General features: G+C 50.3%; 1 protein-coding gene across 5 annotated transcripts in view; it reads left to right on the top strand.

The window, feature by feature from the left end:
• The window catches only part of BAIAP2 (BAR/IMD domain containing adaptor protein 2), a 491,109-nt gene that overhangs the window by 449,521 nt on the left and 20,431 nt on the right, over positions 1-21,157 (top strand). The window lies entirely within an intron of this gene.

Genomic DNA, 21,157 nt, shown 5'->3' with positions numbered 1-21,157 from the left:
GTCTATTATGTCAGAGGGCATCAAAGTCCCCTGGGAGGGCTGCAATGATGAGTGGGACCGAGGTATCGCCCAGCCAGGTTTCTGTGAGTGCCAAGATGTCTGTCTCCCTCCTGGAGGATTAAGAAGACTTTGAGGCTGTGTTTTTGTGGAGAGTGTGTGTTAAGCACTGCCACCTTCAAACCTGCTGGGTTACCTGGTACAGTGTTTTTGTGGAGAGCTGGATGCGGGGACGTAGCTTTTCCCGCTCCATTTTTCAGGATTTTTTCGGCTCTCAGTTTGTCTACTATATTTCCGCCTAAGGCGTAGCTTTCGATGGCTAGGGTTTGTAATTGCCCTGCTTGCTCGGAAGATGATTTTTCACTGGTCCACACAGTACAGGCTAGTTGGCATACAGCACGGAGATATGTACCCAAAAAGAGCTCCAAGAAGACTGAACATTTTTAGATTTTATTACCTAAACAACATTTTGATTTTTAAATATGAAAGTACGGATTTAAAGTCGGCATAGAGTGCCAAGCCTTTCTTGTTTCTCTTACAGGTCTATTCAGACACTTGCTTTTCATCATATTACGTAACAGCTGTAACTGTATTGTGCAGGTTTACCCCCTTTGCAGAGTCTTGGTTTGTTGTTTACATGTAATAGATGTATATCCTTTACCAATTCATTTTATCCACATCAGAGGGATAATCACCTCTTATCAATCTGGATTTATTCCATTATATGTGCATGGTCTCAATCCAGATCGGATGCGGTTTGACTGATACTCACACTTGAAAAGAAACATCTTAGTCCTTACTAGCACTCTGTGGAAAAACAATCAACCATGCCCAAGTCTATCAACAGGACAGACCACTCTACTAACCTCTTAACTGCGCCGAACGTTCCGCGCTAGTGCGGAACGTTCTATTGCGCAGGCGGGGCCGTGACGGCCAACGGACGTGTGCAGCACTACCGAGGTAGTGCACGTGACGGCCGTTGGCCATCGGCAGCAGCGATGAGGCTAATCTCATATAATGTGACCCTTCCACCCCCTCCCCTACTCTCACCCCCCACAAGGCTAATCCAAACTTGTAAAGATTAACAAATCCTTCCACAACTTCTCTTCAGATTCTCTTCATAACTCCTGAGAACAAACTCTTATTTCAGCTTAGACATCCCTATACTTCTACAAGACATTAACAGGACAACACAAATGACAACAGATACACTTGTCCCTCCAAAACCCTGTTCTGCGAAAGCCAGACCATTCACACCGTAGTACCAACAGAAAGTCGTAAACAACAAACCTACCATTCTTTGGCATGAAAAAAGCAGAGGCAGACTTGCTATAATGTAACCTGACTTCCTTGAAACAACTAAGTACTACTTGCAGGCACTAGTTTTAGAGTCAAATCGCACCTACTCTCAGGCTCAAGTCACCAGCAACCTGTAGATCGAAATATTGTTGTGGGAACGATGTGGAACCCACTAGTTTCCTTCGATTTGAACAATGTCAAATATGTCCAAGAGTGTGCTGCCGATAAAGACACGGGGCAGAAGAGGCGTAGGCATATGAGAGAAGGCACACAAAGACGTTGTAGGTTTGTAGTCAATCTCGTCAGATGACGATTCTTTGGGATCTTCTACAGCCTCTCACAAGAGACAGCTTTTTTTTCTTCGTTTTTTTAAATACTAAACTGGACACGATGCATTTGTTACTCTCTGGTATTGCATCAACTTTAAATTGCCCAGTTATTTAATTTATTTACATGCATGTCACATGAATTGTAATTTTCTACAAGAAATAAAACCTGAACAAGTTTTTATATTAGGAACTGATGCAGTACGATACACATTTAGCTTATTAGTGGCACAGCAGTACCATTATCTTACTGAAGCCAAAAGAATCAAGAGGATGCTCTTGTTCCGATGTCCTATACCAGTAGTTAATGCTGTGCAAATTGAGAAAACAATCAGAAATAGAGCTTCTGTTCACTCGGGAACTGCACGTAAACTATGACGTCTCAAGAGACAGTTGTAGCACAAATTTGGCTCTTTGATAGAATTCTGTTACAAAAATGCAGGGGACCATACAGGAGCCCAAAAATAGCCCATATTCCAAAAAAGCTATTTCCCTCTCTCCCTAGCTATCACCAACCTGAAGCTTCTGACGACCACATTGGGAAAGGCTGAATAATTTCAGGGATGCAAGGAAAGTCCTTGAGGTGACACTAGAAGTAATTTCAATAAGTGCCACAAACCAAACACTTCTGGAAATATGTTCTAGACTGGAGAGCCATCAACACAGGTGAAAAGCTGAGATCAAGGAGAGGAAGACCGCTGACGAACAGAGTCTAATAGTGTTTCTATAATCAGCACGTAGAAGAGACAAGCACCTAACCATGCCCTAAATGTGGTTTTTAATAACTGCTCGAGGCTTGCATAGATGAATTCCTTTGTAGCCTGCCACTCAGATGGGGCATATGATCATAATGTCTAGGGTACCCAAGTGGGGGGCAGGATTGACTTTGCTAGTGACCCGCACAGCTCTGCAGCACACACATGGCAACCACAATACTGGGTGGGATGGCTCATGTCATGCCAGTATGGACGACATCCTGAGTGGCAATGGCTTGACGAGGGTGTGGAATGGGAGGTGACCCTTGACCCTGCTTGCAGGTCAGGTCGCTCCACACGCCGCATGGCTCCTCCTGTGCGCCCGTGACTCCTGCCACACTGCTGCCGCTACCAAGAGTTTGCCGCTGGTGTGCTCCTGTGTTGTGGTCTGGTAACTTCTCTGTGCCTTCTCTGTACTCTGATTTTTATTTTATTTCGTATTGTAGTCTGCTCTGGGCCTTTAGCGCACCCTCCCCTCTGTACCCCGCCGCGGCACCCCTGCGGACCGCCCCCCTCGCCTTCTGTGTCCCGTCCCCAACGCCCATTGGCCGCCCCGCTCCCAGCTGCTCCTCCCTCCCACTTGGCCTTTTATGGAGGTCGCCGCGCAGCAGTGAGTGTGACCCTTGACCCTGCTCGCAGGTCAGGTCGCTCGCCATGCCGCACGGCTCCTCCTGTGCGCCCGTCACTCCTGCCCCACCACTGCAGCTACCGAGAGTTCGCCGCTGGTGTGCTCCTGTGTTGTGGTCTGGTAACTGCTCTGTGCCTTCTCTGTACTCTGATTTTTATTTTTATTTTATTTCGTATTGTAGTCGGCTCTGGGCCCTTAGCGCCCCCTGCCCTCTGTACCTCCCGCTCACCGCCATGCACCCCTGCGGCCCGCCCCCCTTGCCTTCTGTGTCCCGTCCCCAACACCCATTGGCCGCCCCACTCCCAGCTGCTCCTCCCTCCCACTTCGCCTTTTATGGAGGACGCCGTGTGGGCACGCAGCGGACGCGCGCAGCGGGCACGCCGAAGGCAAGCCCGTCTGCGCCAGGACCGCGCCCAGCGCCAGAACCCTTGGACCCCGCGCCCCCCGCAATGCCAGACTCCGATACAACACCGCCTTCCTCGCTCTCAACACCGGCCGGGACCGCCGCTGCTTCCAAGCTGCCCCGAAACGCACCCACGGACCCTTCTCCTGCCACACCTGCAACTTCTCCTGTGACAGAACCACCAAGCCTCCAAGGACCGGACCCAAACACCTCCGCTGCATACTCCTTAACACCCGCTCCGCACGCAAACACGCCGTCGAGCTTTGGGACCTACTCGACACAACGGCCCCAGACGTAGCATTCCTGACCGAGACCTGGTGGAACGAATCCTCCGCACCTGACAGCGCCATAGCCATCCCGGACGGCTACAAGATCACCCGCAGGGACCGCGCAAACGGAATCTGAGGAGGAATAGCCATCGTCCACAAGTCCACTCTCCAGGTCCACACCCTCGCAAACAACTCTCTCAACTCCGCCGAACACCTCCACTTCCGGATCCACACCGACCCCAACACCACTCTCAGAGGAACACTCTTCTACAGACCACCCGGACCCCGGGCCCTGTTCAGCGACTCCATCGCCGACCTCGCCAGCACCCACGCACTTGCCTCCACGGACTACATCCTCCTCGGGGACCTGAACTACCACCTCGAAAACAACGACGACACCAACTCCATCACTCTGATCGCCAACCTCGGCCTCTGACAACTCGTCACCGACCCACCCACGCCGCCAGCCACACGCTCTACCCCATCTTCTCCACAAGCACCCACGTCGCCTTCAACCACACCACCAAACTCCACTGGACTGACCACCACTGCATCCACTTCACATTCAAGAAGGCAACCACGCTCCACCACACTTAACAGCTACCTCGCCGCTGCTGGGGCAAAATCGCAGAGCACCAACTGACCTCCGCCCTCGCCCTGGACCCTCCAACCGACCCCACCGACCCAGACACCGCCTCCCGAAACCTCAGACAGTGGATCAAAGACTGCGCTAACACACTAGCCCCGCTAAAGAAGCCATCCAACAACCACTCCAGCAAGAAAGCCGCCTGGTTCACCGAAGAACTCCAGACCTCCAAACACACATGCCGGATGCTAGAGAAAAAATGGCTCCAAGACCGCACGACAGACAACCACGGTGCCCACAAGGACGCCATTCGCAGACACCACCAACTCCTCAGAACAACTAAGAGATCCTCCTTCAAAGCCCGCCTGGACAACAACGCACACGATTGCAAAGAGCTCTTCAGCATAGTCAAGGAACTCTCCAACCCCAACGCCAACACCGACATCCCGCCCTCGCAAGGACTGTGTGACTAACTGGCCACCTTCTTCCACCGCAAGATCATAGACATCCACGACCGTTTCAACGCACCGCCAGCCCCAACCACGACAGACCCCACCCCGAACACCACTTGCACCAACCAGCTGACATCCTGGGCTCACGTCAACGACGACGAGACATGAAAGATCATGAACTCCATCCACTCGGGATCACCAGCAGACCCCTGCCCACACCACGAGTTCAACAAAGCAGACGCCACCATGGCACCCTAACTGCGAAAGGTCATCAACATCTCCTTCGACTCAGCGACATTCCCGGAAAGCTGGAAGCACGCCGAAATCAACGCCCTCCTCAAGAAGCCCAAGGCGCGAACCCCAAGGACCTCAAGAACTTCAGCCCCATCTCCCTGCTCCCCTTCCCGGCGAAGGTCATTGAGAAAATCGCCAACATACAACTGACCCGCCACCTCGAGGACAACAACATCCCAGACCTGTCACAATCCAGATTCAGACGGAGCCACAACACTGAGACAGCCCTCATTGCCGCCACAGACTACATCCAACGCCAACTAGACCACGGCAAAACCTCAGCCCTCATCCTCCTGGACCCGTCAGCCGCCTTCGACGCGGTCTGCCACCACACACTAAGAACACGCCTCCAAGAAGCCGGAATTCGTGAAAAAGCCCTGGACTCGACCACTTCCTTCCTCTCTGACAGAACCCAGAGTGTCCGCCTCCCAACCTACCGTTCCAAAGCTACCAACCTCATCTGCGGCGTACCCCGGGGCTCATCCCTCAGCCCGACGCTGTTCAAAATCTACATGGCCCCCCTCGCTCAAGTGGCCCGCCAACACGACCTGAACATCATCTCCTACGCCGACGAAACCCAGCTCATCCTCTCCCTTACCAAGGACCCACAGACCGCCAAAACCAACCTCCACGAGGGTATGAATGCAGTCGCCGAGTGGATGAGGTGCAGCTGCCTGAAGCTGAACTCGGACAAGACGGAAGTCCTCATCCTCGGCCCTACCCCGTCTGCCTGGGACGACTCCTGGTGGCCGACAACACCAGGAACAGCACCGACGCCCGCGAACCACGCACGCAACTTGGGAGTCATCCTCGACTCCTCCATCTCCATGTCCAAGCAGGTCAGCGCCGTCTCCTCCTCCTGCTACAACACCCACTGCATGCTTCGCAGGATCTACAAGTGGATCCCGATCGAAACCAGAACAACGGTGACCCAAGCCCTCGTCAGCAGCCGGCTGGACTACGGCAACGCACTCTACGTAGGAATCCCGACCAAACACCTACAGCGACTACAACGCATCCAGAACGCCTCGGCCCGCCTGATCCTCAACCTCCCCATACGCAGCCACATCACCCCCCACCTCAGAGACCTTCACTGACTCCCCATCAACAAGAGGATCACCTTTAAGCTCCTCACCCAAGCCCACAAAGCACTCCACAACTCCGACCCAGCCTACCTGAACAACAGACTCAACTTCTACACCCCAGCTCGTCTGCTCCGCTCCGCTGGCCTCGCCCTCGCCGACGTCCCACGAATCCAGCGTACCACCTCCGGAGGCAGATCCTTCTCCTTCCTTGCTGCCAAGATCTGGAACACCCTCCCCACCCACCTGCGTCAGACCCAGGACCTGCTCACCTTCAGGAAGCTCCTCAAGACCTGGCTCTTCGAGCAGAAGCAGCAGCCCCCCCACCCCCCCTTCAGCGCCTTGAGACCCTCACAGGTAAGTAGTGCGCTTTAAAGTTCGGTGATAGATTGAATATTGCCCAGGACCTGATATGGGTTGGACTGGGGTCAAACACCAGTGACAAGCCATGCCATCTAGTGCAAGAATGTTCTCAACAAACCATCCAATAGAGAGAACTTCTTAGGTACTAGTTAGACTCCACACTTTTTTTTTAACTGTCTTTATTGAGTTTTAGACATAAGATACAGGTTACAACAGGTTTTGCATAATAGAGTTGAGATGTTGCTCCTGACTACAATAAATTGAGGTTCATACATTAAGAATAAAATACCTGCGACAGCATTTCACATAACCTTTAAAGGGAAACCGGTTATAGTGTGAGTGACAGCTGATAATGCGTGCAATCAGAGATGAGGGTGCATCCCCATAGGAGAAGCCTCTGTGGGGGACCCTTGCTCGATTTGAGAGGGTTTAGTCGCCTCTTAGTCCAGTGTGTTCAAATACTGACGGAAGTGGGACCAAATATCCTTGGGCCCTGATGTGAGGGGTTGTAAATTAGCATGATCTTCTCCCAAACGTTCGCATCTGCTCAGGTTTTCAAACCAGTCTTTGGTTGAGGGTGGTTTGGGTCCCCCTACCTCAGGGATAGCTCCTTCTTTCCAATGAGCAATGCCCTAGAGACTGAACAGAGGATCCCTTTGGACACATTGAGTGTAGCCTAGCAGGCCAACTACTGGATCGGGAGTTAATTAGAAGTCGGTCATGTTGGAAATCTGGGCATAAATGTTCTCAGTATTTAGCAATAACCAGGCATGTCCAGGTGAGATGAGCAAAATCTGCACTGGGGGCCTGACATTTCAAGCATGCAGCAGACATGGCAGGGTCAAACTTTGCGATGTCTGCAGGGGAAAGATAATATCTGTGTAGTTATTTAAAATTATTCAGTTTATGTCTGTGATTAATGGAGACTCGCTTTATTTGCTCGCAGCAGTATTTTCATATCTGGTCAGTTAATGGTATTCCCAACTCCCTCGCCCAGATCTCTTACTCGGTGGTTGTATCTGGTCTTAGTACTAGGCAGGCACTGTATAGTTTGGATGTCATTTGTCCACTCCCCCCACCCGCCATCTTACGCTTTTATTACTAATGATCAGGGTGGGAAATCTTCTGGTGGAAGAGGGTATGTAGGTAAAAGAGACCTAAGGGTACTCTGGATTCTTTTGAAGACTAAGAGATCCATATAGGAGGCATCCTGTGCCCTGGTGGTGTCTGCTAGCTGTATAACATGCCCATCAGGGAATAGGTTGCCAAGAGTAGGCGGTGAATGTTTCATAAGTGTATGCTTCACTATTACTTACCTTGTTGGTGGGATTCATGGCGAACCACCGGGAGGGCTACACCCGGCACCGACATTGAAAATCAACCAGCAACCTACGCCGCGGGAAGGAGTCGCTTTAGCACTGCCCTTGGCGCCATCCGGCGCCACAGAGATATATTGCGGGCCCCCTGGGAACCACCGTGGATTGGGAGCGGAAGCGAAGCGGCCCAGAAATACCCACATGACCCACAGTGAGCGGCCTTGGCTTAACTGTTAGGTGATAGTGGGGCCTAGAACATGTGGATTCCTGGACCCGGCCCGGGGGCGGAGAGGGGGCAAATCCTGAGACCCCCCTAGCATACTCGAACCAACAGCAGTGCCTGCCCTGCGTGGACCTGAGGGGCACTGAGGAGGACTGGGGTGCTCCTGGTCTGGCCGGCATGACCTCCCCTCTTTGGGGTCAGGCTGGGATTCTGGCTCGTGGCCGACTGCGGTGCAACTCTCCTTCCAGCTTGAGTTGTGGCGGGCCTTGGCTCCTTGGGGCATCGAGGAGGCGGGGGCACAGAGGAACACGAACTGCTGCAAATCCCCCCCCCCCGCCCCCCCTTGCAGACAAAAAGTGGGGGTGCATACACAGATGGCAGCATGGAACGGGGAAGCTCGCGGCCTGAAGAGGGTCTGCCTCAGCATAGGCACTATCTCTGAGCCATTGTCACAGACACACTGAAGTGCCCAAAAGAGACTGAGCAGGGGACCTGCAGGATCGACGGTGCCCCCAGCCCTCCACCGGGGCACCTGCCAGATTGACGGGCGTCCCACCTCCCATCCCTTGCACGAGGGGCTGATCGCCAGCTCAATACCCAGCATCGGAAGCTCCCGGGTACACGCACAGCATTGGACATAGGGGGTCAGCTCTCCCCATACCTGAAGTATTCCGCTTGCTGCAGAGAGGAAGGCCCCGAGAGGCCGCATAGGGTACTTGCAAGCCCGACAACACGCCAAGTGACTCTAGCTCAACGACCTTCCCCTTAGGGGCAGCTCTTTGGAACACCGGCCCCAACACAGCACACAACCAGGAACAACAAAGTGAAACCCCTTAAAGACGTCTTTGGCCACTCACAATCCATACCTAACAAGGCCACCGCGACTCCCAAGGCCGAGACTTCGAAGCCTTCCTGGCCGCCGGCAATGAGCCCATCACGAAAGCCTTCCTGGAGTCACTGTTCCTCACTCTTAGAGAGGTCATACAATCAGTGAAGACAGGATTCGCCACGGAAATCCGAGAGATCCGCAAGGATGTGGATGGTGTGGGAGAACGGGTGGCTACCCTCGAGGAGAAAAGCGACGCTACAACATCTGAAATAACCCTACTCCAGCTATAGGTCATCCGCCTCCAGGATCAAAACCTGGACATTCAAACTTCACATTCACACAGGGCCTCTTCCGTCACAACCTGGGGGAATTACAGGACTCTGACATTGTTTTGGACAGAGCGCATAGAGTGGGACCGCCACGCGCTCCCAACGCTCCACTGGCAGACATCCTGGTGTGCGTCCAGGACTTCAAGATAAAGGAAGCCATCCTCGCTAAAGTGAGAACCCTCCACCCCATCTCGTTTTGGGATCACTCCCCTGTGCTGGTCCAGGACTTAGCCCTAATCACACTGCAACGACGCCGGCAGTTCCGCTCAGTGACTGAACACCTTCGGCAGCAGGGGATAACGTATTCTTGGGGACATCCCTTTCGCCTTATCTTTCGCCACAATGGAACTCTCCACCAACTCCGCTCCTTAGTGGAAACCTTCCGCTTATTGGGCCTCGCGACGCCAAGTGAAGACGACGACGACGACAACGACTGCAGCACAACCTTGTGACCCGAGACGTCCCCATCAGGACGACAGCGTCAAAGCAGACTGCGGCGTCCCCGGCGACCGCACAACTCGGAAATTGCTAGAGGCCGACAAGCAGCCCTGACCGCAGCCACGGAAGCCCTGGCCGGAGAAGCCTCCATTGCCAAATGATCGCCCTTACAGCATTGAACCCTCTATTTTCAGGTTTGCTGGGTCTGGGGGGTGACGGGGGTATTGAACCCTCCTCTTGATTACACGATGGACCCCAAATTGTTGCCTAACCAGTCATCCCAGGACGACGGACTATTTTTGCTCATTGAACGTGTTCGAACTGTTCTCAATTTGGGGTGGGGGGATTCCAGGGATTTTTAGGTTCGTTTTTTTTCGGGCCGGTCCCCCTCGTCCACCTTCCCTTTTTTTTTTTTCACTGGCGCGGATCACCTGATAGTGCGCCACAATATCCTCCTCCTTGTGCTACACACCTGACCTCTCCTATTGCACACAACATGACCTACAACCCTCCCTTACTCTAGATGCCACGTAAACCTCTCAAGATTTTAACACTTCATGTCCGAGACCTCAATAACCCAATCAAACATAGAGCTGTCCTCAACTATTTGGAACACTCCACTGCAGATATTTGTCTACTACAGGAGACACATCTTATACCCAAAGACCACCATTGAATGAAATCCCATGCCTTCCCCACACAGATGTTCTTCTCCAACTCCAATAAATCAGCAGGGGTTGCCATGCTTGTTTCCCGCTCCTTCCAGGGCAGAGTACTCCAAAAGGATGCCGAGATCAAGGGGTGCTTGCTCACGTACCAGTTTCTGGTGGCTGGGGTGTCCCTCATAATAGGCTCAGTATACGCCCCCAATGAAAGTCAGGACAAATTCTTTCACAACGCACTCACTGAGGCGATGGCTAACATAGAACGACACCAGCTATTAGGGGGAGACCTGAACTTAGTCTTTGACAATCTCACCGATCGCTCCTGTCAGCGCACAAGCCAGGTAGGGGCTCTCTCTCGGTCAGGGCTGGTCCATGTCCGGGAATTGGGTCTTGTAGACTTATGGCACCATTTCCACCCCACAGCTGCACTTACACCTATTACTCGGGGCCCACAAAACCTACGTCAGACTGGATTACTTCCTTTGCTCCACTGCGCTACAGGTGCTAGCCACCGACACAGAGATACTCACCGCATCCCTATCCGATCACTCCCCAGTCATGGCCTCCTTCCGGTTTTCACACACACAGCAACCACCGCAACACTGGCACTTGTGTGACCCGCTATTACACAACTCCTCCACCATTCACCAAATTAAAACTGCTATCTCGAACTATCTCGCCCTTAATGCCAACCCAGACACCTCACTAGCGACGCAGTGGACTGCCCTTGAAGCTGTCCTAAGGGGGGAATTATAGCCATCTCTACGGCCAGCATCAAAGAACCCAGCCAGAAAAGGGCAGAATTTACTAAGCGGGTCGCAGAACTAGAGCAGATGCATCACCGCACTGGGGCGGCCAGGGCCTAGCGCCAACTCTACATAAAGCGGAAACAACTAGCGGCGCTATATCTGGATAGAGCCGAATACGCTGCTCTCAGTCTCCCCCACTCCTATTACTCCGGAGGAGACAGGTGCAGCCGTCTTCAAGCTCACAAGCTGCGGGAAGTCAGGCAATGTCAAGGGATACACTCTATCCGACCCCTGGGGGGAGAACCTACTGAGGATGATGCCGCATCGCGGAAGCCTTTCGAGACTTCTACTCTAGGCTGTACTCTGGCGATTCTCTAGACGCACTCCTCAGCTTTGACTACTTGGAGGCTGCACAAATACCCACTCTTAACCCAGCACAGGCCGCCCATCAGATAGAGATATAGCGACAGAGGAGGTGATTGCGGCGATATCCCATCTTTGGCTCTGTAAATTGCCTGGATCAGAAGGCTATTCAGCGGCCTTCTATGAAGAACCTTTTGCACCCAGGTTGCCCCCCTACTATGGGACTTGTTCAACACCTTTACACAAGGAGCTATCCCTAAGGAGCAATTGTAGTCATCCCGAACCCCGGAAAGGACAAAACTCTCTGTAGCTCGTATAGACCAATCTCCCTCCTAAACATAGGTATTAAACTTTACACGAGCATCCTTGCGACCTGACTAGCGCCCTACATGCCCCAATTGGTGGAACCAGACCAGGCGGGCTTCATACCACAAAGGCAAATAAGTGATAACACAAAGAGAGTCCTGCACCTCATTGAGAAAGCATCTCGCACAGACGGGGAACACATGTTACTGGACATCGGCGCTGAGAAGGCCTTCGATAGGGTGCACTGGCCCTATCTGGAACAGGTTCTGCAGCGATTCAGCTTCGGAGAGAAACTGCACACCCACATCCTTAATTGCTATCGCTCCCCCAAAGCCACAATCTGAGTCAATAGTCAGACATCATCCCGATTCCCCCATAGGCAGAGGTACTTGGCAGCGGTGTCTCCTATCTCCCCTCCTTTTTGCGCTCTACATGTAGCCACTGGCGCTGAGAGTCCGACACCACCCCCTCATCACCGGGATCAAATTTGGGGGGGATATACACACAATTAGCTTATATGCGGACGACATCCTGCTTTCCCTCACTAGTCCGACCCAGGCATTACGGGCTTTCGTTGTTGAATTACACTGTTTTGCACAAGCCTCGGGTTTCAAAATCAACATGGACAAATCGACTGCTCTTTGTATCTCTCTCTCTCCGACCACGTTAGCCCACATACAAGGAGAACATTTTATTCAGTGGTCCACCACCACGATCCTATACTTAGGGGTGCAATTAGGCTCCACCATACAGGCCACTGTCACCACCAACTACAACAGGCTCCGCGCCCACGTCCGCAAAGAATTAGGCCAATGGGAACACCATTCCCTCTCCTGGTTGGGCAGAATAGCAGCTACTAAAATGACCAGACTCCCCCAGATCCTCTACCTCTTCCAGACCCTCTTTTTATGCCCTCCTGCTAGCTGGATTCAGCAAACCAGTCGGACCTGGCACGATTTATATGGCAAGGCCGCAAGCTGCGATTCAAGCATGCAATCGCAATCCTGCCCCCAGAGCAGGGAGGAGTAGGGATCCCTGACCTTCAGCTCTATTTCTTCGCTATGCAGCTCCGCTACTTGGTGGAATGGAACCGCTTGGAATACGAAAAGCACTGGCTGTTCCAAGACCAATCGGTCGCGGCCATGCCCATGCAAGGTATTCCCTTTCTCCAGAAGACGCATGGGCCACCCAATCTTTATGCATCCTACATCACGAGCACGACTATGGAGGCCTGGGACTTCACTGCTACCACCCACGAGCTGACATCATTCCCTTCCCCTCTAACACCGCTGTTCAATAATCCAGACTTCCACCCAGGCGTGGACCCTAAGGCCTTCACGAACTGGCGCACCACCCTGTGTCGATCCCTTGGACACTTGTTTGACCTAGGGAGAATCATCCCGTTCCCACAACTCAAAACAGACTACGGCATCCCAGAAGCTGAGCGACTGCCCTATTTACAGCTCCGGCATGGGGCCCATCAGCCGCAAGTTAAACCTGGCGCTCCGGGTCTCTTAAACCCATATGTGAAATGGCTGATAACCCGATCCTCCGATAAAAAGCGAATTTTTGACCTCCATAAACATTTACTAACAACTACTGCACTCACATATAATGCAGGACGGATGTGCTGGGAGCGGGAGTTGAGTATGACACTATCCCACAAAGAATGGGATGGCATCTATTTTAGGGCCCGACACTCGGCATACCACACAGGCCTTACTGAGACACTGACCAAAGTGGCCACTTATTGCTACTATACACCGGAGCGTCTTCACCAGTTTGACCCCCATCTAAGCGCTCTGTGGTGGAGAGGCTGCGGGGAGGTGGGCACCCTAGAGCATCTTTTGTGGAGCTGTGACTGCATCCAATCATACTGGACCCCAATCCTCGATGAAATAGATTCTCATCTCGACACACAACTCCCGCGCTTTCCTGCGTACATCCTTCTGGGTCTTCCGAACCCGATAACATATCCTTTGAAATCCTGAAGGGGCCGACTAATTGCCATCGTCCTGGGAGCGGCCCTCTAGAATATACTTGCGCACTGGCGCTCGCCCCAGCCTGAGCCACACTCAGGTTGGCTGCAGAGACTCTGAATGGTACTGGGAATGGAGAAGCTCACTCTCACACTAGCAGGCATGGTGGCGTCCCTTCCTGACACTGCTCATAACTGAATTCCGGGAGCTGACCTGTCCACCCTACCTCAGACTTCTCTGCCTCCCTGACACGCAAATTCCACAGGAGCGGAATTCTAAAAGTCCACGATAACACCCCATAATTTTGGCGTTTCCCCTTTTCCCTTTGTTTCCTATTTTTCTGTTTGGTGGACGAAGGGGTGGGGGAAGTGGGTGGTGGGGCTGGGTTCTATATGTGATCTGTTTCCTCAGCTCCTGCTGAATGTTTTCTTCCGCAGACCATGCATGTTACTCGGTAATGTTATCATTAGCGATACTTTGTGTCCGTACTGCAATGTCTCTGAGGAGCAGGGGGTCTTGTTATTCTTTCCTCTGTTTGAAAATCAATAAAAGATTTAAACCATACATTTAAAAATTACATTCCGCAATTGAGGACTTACATGTTTGTGTAAATACAAAAAGGTAGCGCGTTATCCAGGGATTCGCATATATCCGAAGTGGAGGGCTATTGCATGCACATAACACAATCCCTTTCCCTTGAGACCTGAAAGCCTAACTCACCCCATTCATTTTTTAGGAAGACATTTTTATTTTCAGGGTGGCAGCCATTTGTTATAACCACATCCTAGCCATCTTTGCCCAGCTGAGCTCACTTTTATTAATCTCTTCTTTGCAGAGCATTTAGATTTTGGTGTGCTCTGACATTATTATTCTTATGGACTAGGCCTTGGCAGATGTAGGCATGAATAGCAAGTTTTTAAGTTGGCTCCCTCCCAGCTTTTCCTAGCCTAGGGCATTGCTCAGGCTCAACAATTCCACTTCATAAAAGGCTTGAGATGGGACAAGTGCTTTATATGCCAGGTGCAGCAAAGGGCCTCCATAGTCCCTTCTAAACTTTTTCAGTCCGCATATGGAAGAATGTACATTGGTGTTTAGGGACGTCAAATGTGAAGCCCAAGTCAAAGAGATATTAAACACCATCCACAAGTACTTATATTTACTCTAAGGTTTCTTCTAGCCTAGTTTGCCTAACTAACCATCTACAACCAGATTTCTTCCTGCCAAAAAACACAACTCTGGTTTTCTCAAAATTGTTAAATTATTTATTTGGCAAATTCCGCCAATTTAACTAGCCTTTTACTGCAATACCTAGCTTTATTCTTGCATTGCATCAACCAACTCTTCTTCACTGAGTAGAACCGTTCTTGCCTTCAGTCAACTTCAAACTGCTATACCTGCAGTGAACCTATTGCTAGTTAACAGATTGGAGTGCTTTACTGGCCAGCATCAACCTGGCATCCCCGAAAGTGTTGTTTTTCATTCAATTTTTTTCCTTTCCAAAGGTCTTTGAAAATTGGATAGAATAAGACTTACCCTCAGAACTCCATTGACTTTTCCTTTCTACCTGTATCATTTTCAAGATCTTCTGGAACATCTATAATGCTGTGAATGAAAACACCAATTGCACCAATTAAAGTGGACCATACTTAGGTTTGGTTTACAATACATACAGCCAAAACTACGACGCAGGTAGGAAAAGACCATATGCCAAGCCTTTGCCTGCTGTATTCCAAGGATGTAGAAGTGCATCCAACTGAAGCTCTCTTGGTTCCATTCCTCCTCCACTCTACAAAGGTGATTAAAGCACTCTTCTTCCAGCAACACCTCCTTGCACCAAAGTCAAACAGTTGACAGTCGCAGTTAAAAAGTGCCCATCATGTGTCAGGTTATTTCTACTATTCACCATCCATTCCTCTATTCTTTTATTCTTTTCTTAACTCGAACAAACACTTCAAAACTTCTATACTGCTATGGAACTGTTGGCGAGTATAGGTGCCTATTTAGTGTACCTGATAAATAACAATACCACAGGGTATGTTATTTATCAGCTGCGATAAATAGCACCTATTGTGAGTCTACGGGGAATAACATAAGAATTTTGGTGTTTAACGCACCAAAATCCACTTGATACGGTAAATACGGTGTGCTTTTCCCTTGTTAAATTTCTGCAGGGTCGACCTGCTGAAATTAAATGAGCCTTGAGGTATTTACGCATCAGAAAATGATCAGATACAAGTTAAAATATGTTTAACCTAAGTCCAACTCATTTGTAAACAGGTTTACGCATGTATCTGAATACACCACCCCATCATAATCTCTACCTAAGTGTTATAATTATTGCACACATTATAAATCCCTGATTGTTGTATGTTTTTATATACTTTTCATAGGTTTATCATTAAAAACTAGTAATGCAGGTTTGTGAGCCTTCTTCCTCTACACCAGATGATTGCATCACTGCCTGCTTTGTTGGTAGGATCTATTAGGCCCTGAAGAAGTTCACCAACCCAGTTGAGCACTGAGAAGGGCCGAAACATGTTGACAGGCAGATAGTGGATGTGTGAAACATTAATTTCCTTGAACTTCCCATGTCCCCTTTTTTAACGATACCCAGGGTACCCACCAATAAAGGAGATATATTTTGGGTTTACCTTAAGGTATTTTTTTTATCATATCTGGATCCCTGCAATTATCGAGTTGTCATTTACATCGAATTCCTTCAAAAGGTTAAGTCAATTCTAATGATACTTGACTACTAGGATGGGAGAAGGACACTATTGATGAAGCATACCACAAAAATGTGGGTGAGGTGCCCTTTTCCAATAACTTTTGATAACCATGACACACAAGGGTTGTAACAACCATGCTGTACAACTGTTATACATGTTTGTGCGCTGGATGCCTTAGAAGTGAAACCTGTGGTAGTTTAGACACAAGAAGAATGTCTGGAACTTTGAAACCTGTTTGCTTTGCTCCAGAGCTTCACCGAGACCCAGATTCAGTTCCACTGCATTGGATTGAATTTCAGCTATGTCCAACGCGGAGATCTCTGCACCTCCGAAACAATTGACAAAGTCCCTTTGTGCATTGGGACTTTGGAAGATTTTTCAGTTAAAACTTGAAAAGCTCCAGATCATCAGTGGGACCAACCTGCTTCAAGTATCCAACCTGCAGTTCCACTGTGGCAGCTACTGTTTCAGCTTTGACCCGCACAGAGAGGATTTTCTATTCAAATAAGTGACAAAGTCCCATTTAAAGTTAGGATTTAGAAATGTTGCTTAAACTGTTAGCTTTCTTTCCAGACTTCAATGGTACCAATTTGCTTGTTGACCACTGCTCCATTACGGTCTGCCTTAAATCGTGCCTAAATACTTGTCTTCCACAACTGTTAATTACTGTTAGAGCTTTGCATCATGGTCTCCTCTTACCATCAGTTACCATCAGATGACACATTGCTTTCATTACTAGCTCAACCTAATATCAATGATGTCTTCTAAGGAAAAGGAGGCAAAACGACATCTCATACCACCCAGGTATAACACCCCATATCACCCATTTAGAATACATGCTCACTCGTCTGCCTCTCCTCCTTAACTCCATGGCTGCTAAGGCAATTCCCCTCCTGTGCTGGGATTTGCTTTTTTATATTGTTTTATGACGAGCTGGGCTCGTCATCAGTGTATGAGGAGGCTACACCATGACGAGCCCAGCTCGTCATGAGTGTGGAAGGGGTTAAGCAAACATTGTCTTCCTTGCACCGTCTCTCTCCAAACATAGAGCCAAATGTTCCGAATGAACCACAATCTCACTGTCCATGTGGTGTCATACTCGACACTTCCCAGAACTTCATCCTGTCTCCTCAGTTTCTCTCATAGTCTTATGATGCTGCTCCATTCAGTCTACTAATCGCAGATCAAACCAGAACACGCTGCCCTTAAGCCCAGCTTATTTATCCTTTTCTACCGGAACAATATTCACCAGTATACCTCTGACGTTGATCTAAGACCACATTGCAAATCCCCTCCCTCACCTCACTCTGTGAACTCCCAGTTTGATAAGTGAAGCTCGACTTACTACACTCTCAATGTAATGTTAGTCTTTCGCTATTGGCCAACAACTTCTTGTCCTGCCAACAATTTAATTTCTCTTGTTCGTTTTTAGCTCCCGGGTAGATTTTGTATAATGCTCCTTGGTAGTTTAACATTGTCTCCAGTGGGATGTTAATCTGTGCCTCCAGTGGGTTGCTCTAATGCTGCTCCATTGGCGCGGCTAGGTAGACCCCATGTTTTGCTCCTTGGTGGTTTAACAGTGTCTCCAACAGGCTGGATTCTCTGCCACTGGGGGTGTACTCCATGTTTAAAAATCAGCCCCAAATGTTTTTGTCTACTACCTACCCCAAAATATGTTACATACCTGCATGTACAACTGCATCTTTTTCATACAGTCTACAACACCCATACCTAAGCGAATGACACTCGTGAGACTGTGCTCCTGCTACATCATGAAACCTCATGTACCTCATCAACATGTCTCATGTAGGCCAAACCAACATTTCATCTATGCATTCGGAAGGGCGTCAAGTAAACCGATGCAATTGGAGTACTTGGCAATCTCGCAAGGGCTATGAAGTGCTATATATATATAATGCATCTGGACCACCCAGGAAAGTGTTCTATGCTGTGCAGGGTTATGAAAAGCACTATATAATTTTCCTTGCAATACAATACCGTCTCTCGGGTCCCCTGTGGAATTAAAAACTAAAACTGAAGATCGGACAAGAGTATGCTCTTTTCCAAATGATCCTGAAACTATGCAGCGGCTTCGGCTACCATGAATTGGCATGCCATTCATAGGATCAATAATATTTTGAAGACTAGAATAATGTATAAAATTATAGATTGGTAGCAGTGACTTACGGGGATGTTTTGTACCGAGGGGTTCTGAGTGACATCAAATAGACAACATGAGCGATGCTCGAGTTGTCTATAATGCCACTCAGAACCCTGAGCAGCTCCGTAATTCATTTTTTATCCGTTTATTACTTTATGTACGACCTGCAAAACCACCTGCCCCTGCTTTAAACTGGTACGCAGTGGCGGAGGAGTTATAGGGAAGCCATACATAACATGGCCTCTGTTATGTATCCGTGTTTCAAAGGTTCTGTTCAACATCAAGCGCTGGGATGCTTCCGAGTAGCCATGCGCTATACAAGAACTTCTTCAATTCAAAGGTTTAAAAAAAAAAAAAAATACCTGCCGTGCTTGACCAACCCCCTACCTTCCCTGACTTCTTTCCTCCTTCTGCAGCTGTGATTTCTGCGTTTAGTTGAAGCAAACCAGCAGAGCTGCACTGACAGGCTCCCAGAGTGCCTGTCAGACTGGCCTGGAAGGCCTTTAGGACTTCACAGCAGTGGGTAACCAGTTTTGCTATCAGCTATTGTGATGTCTTAGCAGAGAATTATGACATTCAGAAACTGAAATAAACGAGAAGCTCTCTGACAGCTACACATAACAAATGTGTATTTGGCTCAGTAAAAAAGGTATTATTATTGATTTTGTTGCTAACCGTTTTAGATTAGCGAATAACCTCTTTGTGGGGTGGTTAGTGGTTGGGTTTTTGGGGCAACATGCTTCCACTTCCGAAGGGTAGGGGAATGGGGGGGGAGGCAAGGGTGGGAGGGGGATCCGTTGTCTCCCTACAGTTGGTTGTTTTTAGCCGCCTACGGGCCGCTATTCGTTGTTCTCATTGGCAGCCGTGATTCACTAGTTGTCTTCGCAGTTGACAAGCAGATCACCTTCCATGTTTCCTTCCCTAGGCACTGAACTCGGGTGGGTGCTTTCCCCTGGCTGGATCGGCCCCATGTCTACATCCACTCTTCAGCACATCATTCCTCTAGTAGACCTGCACCTTAAAAAGGCCTATCCACATCCTCTCCTGGAATGTCAATGGCCTCCTTGATCAAATCAAGCGCACGGCCATCCTCCGCGCTGCCCACCGCCTGGCGCCGGACATCCTGTTCCTCCAAGAGACGCACCTCCTGATTACACAATGCAACTTCCTAGCCCGATATGGATTTGACAGGGTCTGGCATTCTGGTTCCCAAGGGGTGGCTATTGTACTTAGAAAGGGACTTCCCTTTACCCTGGTTACAACCGAGACTGATGCACAGGGCTGGTATGTGGCCGTTTCCGGAGCGATTGGGGGGCGTCCTATCAACCTCCTATGCACTTACATTCCACCTGCACTTCGGCACTCCACCCTTCGACACCTCACGCTGGTATTCTCCTCCTTTCCCCAAGGCTACACGGTGGTGGGGGGGGGGTTTTAACACCGTTCTGCAACCCCTGCGTGACGCAACGGGGACCCCGTCGGAGGGCTGTCTCGCCTCCGCGAGGGCCCTTTTGAGTTAGTCTTCGGCCCTGGGCCTCTGTGACGTATGGAGGGTCTGGAACCCCCGCAAAGACCAATACACCCACACTTCGGCAGCCCATCATACTCACTCCCGTATAGACCTCCTTCTGACGCGGCTACAGACTGTCAGCTGGTATCTGGGGCCACGATACTGCCCAGGGGGATCTCGGATCACTCCCCCGTTTCCCTCCGTCTTGGGATCTCCTTAGCGGGTCTGCGGGTAACGTGGCGGCTGAATGCCTGGTTCCTGCAGGACCCCACCCTCGCGGAATCACTCTAGCATGAACTGCGTCATTACTTTTCCACTAATGAGGGCTCGGTTCCCTCACCGGGGACGCTGTGGGATGCCGGCAAGGCTGTTGTCCGGGGTGTGGCCAGGGGACTGGTCCACGCGAAACGGGTGGAGCAGACAGCCCAACTTGTACAGCTGGAATCTCGGGCGGCACAGCTGGAAAGCACCCAGCTAACTAACGGTCACGACTGCTCCCTGCGGCAACTGACAGTGGTCCGCGAAGAAATTCGCTGGATCTCGTTGGAGTCAGCTAAAATGCTATGGCGTTCATCGGTGGCATGAATTTATGGGTGGGGTGATTAAAAATGGCAAGCTCCTCCACAATCTTGTGTCCGATCCCAAGGTCAACCGCGTTATTTCTGAAATCCGTTTGGGCACCGGGGCCCACCAGGTGACGTCCTCAGCCATAGCACAGACTTTTGCCGATTACTACGCGAGCTTGTATGCCGCTCGCCCTCTTGGTGCTCCGCTGGCGGACCTGCTTGAGAAGTCTGGTACCCAGTTGCCGTGCCTGCCCCGGGAGACCGCGGAGGCTCTGGACCACCCCTTCACCCCGGAGGAAATTTACAAAGCGTTTTCACTAATGCACCCTCAGGAGTATTACGCGACCTTCTGCGAGCTTCTGGTTTCTCACTTGGTGGAGCTATTCAACCATGTGGCGGAGGCAGGATCCTTTCCATCTGAATCTGATGTAGCCACTATAGTGGTCATTCCAAAAACGCAGCCGCCCTCTCTGGACTGTGCAGATTACCGCCCGATCTCGCTGATTAACACGGAGCTCAAGATCTTTGCTACCGTGATAG

This window comes from Lissotriton vulgaris, chromosome 7 (genome assembly GCF_964263255.1).
Source record: "Lissotriton vulgaris chromosome 7, aLisVul1.2, whole genome shotgun sequence".
In the NCBI taxonomy this organism is placed as follows: domain Eukaryota; kingdom Metazoa; phylum Chordata; class Amphibia; order Caudata; family Salamandridae; genus Lissotriton; species Lissotriton vulgaris.
Note: the sequence above shows the minus strand (reverse complement) of the source record. Positions and strands in the feature narration are given on the sequence as shown.